Source organism: Coccinella septempunctata, chromosome 2, assembly GCF_907165205.1.
Source record: "Coccinella septempunctata chromosome 2, icCocSept1.1, whole genome shotgun sequence".
In the NCBI taxonomy this organism is placed as follows: Eukaryota; Metazoa; Arthropoda; class Insecta; order Coleoptera; family Coccinellidae; genus Coccinella; species Coccinella septempunctata.
The window spans coordinates 11,636,987-11,643,196 of NC_058190.1; the positions used below are offsets into that span (position 1 = coordinate 11,636,987).

The following is a 6,210-nucleotide window of genomic DNA, read 5'->3' on the forward strand; positions in this document are numbered from 1 at the left end:
ATACTTGTATTTAATGCATTTTTTCACGACCTGTTGTTCTAGTACCAGATCTTGTTGCTGTCCTCCGATGCACATATACTCTGTTTTGCTAATATTAACCTCTAGGCCCCAATTCCTGTATTCCTCTATGAGTTTGCGTGTCATGTATACCAGGTCTTCGTAATCCTGCGCCAGAACCACCTGATCGTCGGCGAAACATAATGTGTACAGGATGGTTTCGTTTAATGGTATGCCCATACCTCGGCATTTCTTCTTCCATGTTTTAAGAGCTTGCTCCAGATATATTTTAAACAAGGTGGGTGACAGGCAATAGCCCTGTTTCAGACCTTTGTTCACTCTGAACCCTCTCGACAACCTTCGTCCCTCCTTCACTTGACACCAATTTTCTCCATATACATCTTGTATGGCCCTGATAAGATTTACTCTTATATTAGTTTTCTCTAGGGCGTCCCACAGTTTTTGTTGGGGTACACTATCATAAGCCTTCTTCAGATCTACGAAGAGAAGATGTGTTTCCTGATTGACAGCTCTTTTCTTCTCAATCACCTGTGTCAGAGTGAACAGGTGATCAATGGTTGATCTACCCGCTCTGAAGCCCGCCTGTTCTTCGGCTTCCATATCCCGATATTCGTATTCAATCTTCTCTTTCAATAGTTTTCCATAGACTCTAGAAATTGTGCTGAGTACTGCTATGCCTCGAAAATTGTCACAACATTCCCTACTTCCCTTCTTATGAATAGTGGTTATGTACAACACATGAAAGAAGTGATGGACTTTTTGAGACAAGATCAACGTATTTCTGAAAATGCTGCCCATCATTGGGAGAAATCTTTTGATTCAGTGCCACATTGATGAAGAGACATTTAAAAAATGTAGAGAATGATACTGTGACACTAAAAGTTCCAGTCTTGAAGGAATTGTAATATTCTTCAAAAATTAAGGTAAGATGAGATAATTTAATATGAAACTGAGATGATTTTATTTTTTGTTTGTTTCAGAGGGACTTCATGTACCATCATATGGAATTATAACGATATGTCAATCAGGAATTTGATGATTTCAACTGAAAATAAAGTTTCAAGAGATGAAAATTTTCTCGAAGCATTTGCAATAATTCAAGCCCAAAAATTTTATGATCGAGTTGATGATTTGTTCCCTTCCTTGAAAGAACATTTTTTATATTCTTCAGTGATTGGAAGACATTATGGCTTTCTTTCAGTGAAAAATATTGCCAGATCTCATTTTAAAATTAGAATATTCAATCTGTAAAAATTTTATACTGAAAAATTCAAGGTTCTGCAATTAGAAGACTTCATCAGTTGATTTTATGCAGCAATCGATACTGGATATACAATATTGTATAAATAAAATGAATAGAAAAATGTTTTTTTCTTTTATAAATTTAATGCCAGTAGCTACTGACAAATTTATCGACTTGTTAGCTTTCATCATATCATGTCTTACTTCCAATAAAAAATATCAGATCAATTTATCCACTTTGTGCAAAAAATTTAGTGTCCTTCAGATAGACAAAATCGTGTTTCCTTAGAAACAGAAAATTAAAATTAAAACTTAAAAGCAGAGTTCCAGAATTGCATCTCGAAGGAAAGTGGGCGAGCAATTTTTCAGGGTACTTTCCTCTGATCGTAATTAGGGAACAGTAGTGAAAAGAAGCGATTCTGGAACAAACCAAATATTGGTGACGCTTCGAAGTCTATATATATCAAACTACCCCATAAGACCAAATTGCTAGAATCTTCGAAATCATAGATTTTATTTTGAAAACGTTACCTATTTAGAAAAGACGGAAAGAAGAAAAGACAATTAAATTAAAATTCATCGTTGGTTACAAACGCTTGAATATAATTCAAAAGGATTCATTGGTTTAGATTAAGCATGGGCAAACTACGGCCCGCGGGCCAGGTCCGGCCCACGTGAAAGTCTAATCCGGCCCGCGTCAAGATTTTGAAACAATCACCAGTATTTTTGTTTTCTAAGTTTGACCGCCTGATAAGGAAAAGCAATGTCACCTAATTCCGAGTTGTCTCAAAGCGTAAGTTGCGTACTGTTTATTATCATCTTGAAATGTTGAAGATTATACATCGAAGACGACAAATTAGCTGGAAACGTATTAGATGGAACAAGGACTGATAAATGGGGGCTTCATAGCTGCTGAAGTGAACCAAGTCCATGCAGCCTAGTTTTGGGATACATGACTTAGGTTAGAATATAAGCATATGCTTACATTCACTTTACACAAATCTAAAGAAGTCACTTTTGAATTAATTGATGATAAACAACTTCTATGTCATGTATCTCAAAACTAGGCTGCATGGACTTGGTTCACTTCAGCCCTGAATCCCTCAAATAAAAGTCCACCAATTTGTTATTCAAATTGCATAGAGTTGTGCTCGAGGCTCAGCCTTAGTACTGCGTGTGCATCTGGCAGCGGCTGGCATTATTTCTTGTAAGGAAGTTTTTAACGGCATACAGACAGGAATTGAATTCTGAAAAAAGTACAATTCCTGTCTGTATGCCGTTAAAACCTTCCTAACATTATATTTCCAGACATTAAAACTATCATTACAATTATTTCTTGTAATCCCCAGAAAAAGCAAAAGTCGCCAAATCTCCTTCGATGTTCCAACGACTGCATCACAGAACACAAATAGTGATGCATGGAATCCAAAACTTGCAACGAACGGCTTGTTGCTGAGCTCCAAACATGAAGGCAGTATTCAAGTGTGATTAATACATGGAAATTTTTGAGCTTTAAGAACGGTGTTAATTATTGGATCTAACATTAATTTTAGTTTAGAAAAGTTTGCGCGCAACTAAGCATAGGTGTAGTGTTCTAGCTCTCTCAATTTTAAACTAAATTATTTTGGATTTGCTTGGGAGTCTTGGGACCTCGAGTTATAGCAGTCAACAGCACGGTTACTGAGATGATGATATTATGCTCGTGGTGGTTAGTAACGAATCAAGCATTAAAATTTTCGTTTGGTTCGTTGTCAACGTCTGTGTAATTCGAAGTATTTTTGACCTTCTGATTTTCATTGATGAGAGCAACAAAAATATCACATATTTTTCAAAAATTTCAAGAAACAAACAATCACGTCCTTCAAAGTACCTTTGACCAATATTTACAACATTACTACTGGAGGGAGGAGCACCAAATATGACGGGCGGAATCTGGTATCGTGGGCATATTTAATGAATAATCATAATATCTCGGGAACAACTGCATATTGTTATGTGAACAGGTGTTTTCCACTATGAAACTATGAATAACAACGTAAGCAACCGACTATAAATGTGCCTACAGATCACTCTAACGTGACGTGGGCCCATGTCATAATGCGCATGATTGAAAAATCTAACATCGGATTTTGCGCGGAAGCGTTCAATGTGGGAACGTGGGAAAACACGTGTCAACGTCACGTCTAACTAATTTAACGGTTCCGCAAAAAATCCTATATTAGATTTTCGAATAATGCGCATTATGACTTGGGCCCACGTCACGTCAGAGTAATCTGTTGGCACCTTTAGTGACCAGCTTTTAGCATCATCACGGCCAATTTCTACCAGAGTATGGACAATTCTTAGAAGCTCAATCACAGTTTCATTTTTCACATACTCTTTCGTATCCTACCGAACAATAATTAATTTTTGTCATTTTTTTTACTTTTCTAGGATGTTAGTCATGTTTGATGTAAAAATCGAAAAAAAGTTAATCACTTGTAAAAATGTGTATTTTTTTTTGGCCCGCCTAGGTAATTTTTCATTTTATCTGGCCCTCCCCTCAAAAAGTTTGCCCATGCCTGGTTTAGATGATATGTTCAATATTTGGACACCTCATTATATTCACCAGAATACATAAAACAAAAAATTTTTTCCTTCGTTGACATTTTTGGTATTCATTTTGTATTGTACTGAAGAAATAAGAAACGAATTGACCGAAATCTCATAATTTCAAGTACTGTTATCAACGAAATCATAACATTCAAATTCTGAATTTTACGTGCTCCTGTATATAACTCTTGCCACATGCTATCACTTTTAGGCGGTGCTGTATATATTTCCTGACAAATGGCGGCCTTCAATTTTAGCCAGTTCGCGCAGCTTGAAGCTCAATCTCCCCCCTTCTATATCTCTGGGTCACACTTGAACATGGGAACATAATTGAAGCCGGGAACACTGAAATTGATCTTCACGAGTAAATTGCTGCAATCAATATTGTTCCTCAGAAGATTGAACAGGAACACTGCAGAGGCCACGTTTCTCCTTTTTTCCAAGTTTGCAATGCCGGTTCTTTGACACATAATGGGGAGATATGATCTGCTCCAGTAGCAAATACCAAAATATCTAATAGAGTTATATTCGCTTCGGAGTAAAATCGACCCGGGGCCTGATAGTTGATATTTCCTGGAGATAAGGAAGGCTTTTACCTAAAAAGTTTTACACACAGTAATATTTTACCTTCACATTCTTGTATATAATCTTTGTTATAATTCATATATATCTTCTAAATAAGATATAATTCTATTTTCGACCAGCCGCAAGTTTGAACCAATAGAACTGTAACTAACATTGAACAGGTTTTCGAAATCTTCAGCACTCATTTTCATGAAGTCCTCACACATTGGTTTTCTGAATAAATCAGGGTATTTAAACATATAATAGTAGATATCACATTTTTTCATTCCCTCGATGAATTGCAATAATGCTTCTCGGATTCTATTCACTGCATAAAATGCAGTACCTGCGAATCGCATTCGTTATGGTATGATATTATTATGAAATATGATTTTCACCTACCTTGTATAATATTATAATTTTCCTCCGAAGTCAAAAATAAAATGGTATCCAGCTATGAAAAAAATATAACTGTTAGTCATTATATTTAAGGCTTTCCGCATTTTCAACTGTGCTATAACTGGTCCTTCCACCATTTTCAGCATCAGTTGCATTTGCCTCTTGGTAGATGCGAAGAGTTTCAAATCGTCCATGTAAAGGAGATTATTCAGTTTCATCATAGTTCTACTGCCGCTTTTGATGGCAAATCCGTAGTCCGTAGAATTCAATCTATGAGACAAGGGATTTAGGGCCATGCAGAACCACAGAGGGCTCAGCGAATCTCCTTGGAAAATTCCGCGTCTTATTGGAATAGGTCCTGTTGTAATGGAGCTTTCATTTGAAGACTAGTACGCTCTTTCACAAAAAGGAAACAGTAATCCGACCTAATGAAATGAAATTTCTATACCTACTACCTACATTTAACAACCAAAATATTCTGCCTAAAGTTTGAATTAAAAATTTCAAAGGTTTAATCTTCTTTTAAAAGTGTATCTGCAGTTTCTGACGATTCAATTAAGCAACCGTCAACTTCCAAATTACAGAGTGTTATGTTGTAACGGGTTTTCCTTGGTGTACTCAAGCGCCAGCTATTCTTTAAGGGAGAATAGCAAACCTATCCTGGTAGCTACTAGCCGAAGACAAGGTTCCTTGGTGTCTGGGGTGTTAGCGACAACCAGTGAAATTCAAAATCAACGCAAACAAATTATATTTGTCGACTCCTACAAGGAAACACAAATGGCACTATTATAAAATTCCTACAGTGAAAGACTCGAAATCAGTGAATTTACAGGGCAAAACGGACGTAATGAAACGGGATCCGATCTCAAAAGTTATACGGCGGTTTACGGACTTGTTCGCCAGCCAGAACCTAAGACGCACACTTAACGGACAGATATCGGACTTCAGCCAGGTAAGAGGTTGAAAAGGCACCCCAAAGTGCCTTCGGTACCCCCCAGGTATCCACACCAGCAGCACGTTAATGGCAGTAGGGGTGGAACTCAGACTCGGGTATAGAAGGGATGTAGACGGAGACTGAAGTTCCAATGATATATAAAAAAAAACGGAGTGTCGTCTTACCTATCGGTTTGGCTACTTGCACTCGCAAACTCCCAGAAAACAGAAAAAAATCACCCAATAAAGTAAAATTCTACTTCGAATCGAAAAAGAAAACTAAAAAAAATAAATCTTCTCGAAATAACCCACGTTTTGTCGGCGGACGGTACTATAATCGTATACGCTGAGAGTGAAAATTAATCAAGCAATCAGTGACAGCGAGTCAATCAAACGGCAGAAGTAAGTTAATCGTAAGTGAAGTGACCTGCGGGGGAACATCTGATTTTATACACACAGGGA

General features: G+C 37.1%; 1 long non-coding RNA gene across 1 annotated transcript; it reads left to right on the forward strand.

Moving 5' to 3' along the window:
* The first annotated feature begins 754 nt into the window (after positions 1-754).
* Positions 755-1,384, forward strand: LOC123306356. The gene is made up of 2 exons (XR_006536902.1): positions 755-941; positions 999-1,384. It is a non-coding gene; the product is annotated as an uncharacterized LOC123306356 (long non-coding RNA).
* The last annotated feature ends 4,826 nt before the right edge of the window (positions 1,385-6,210 follow it).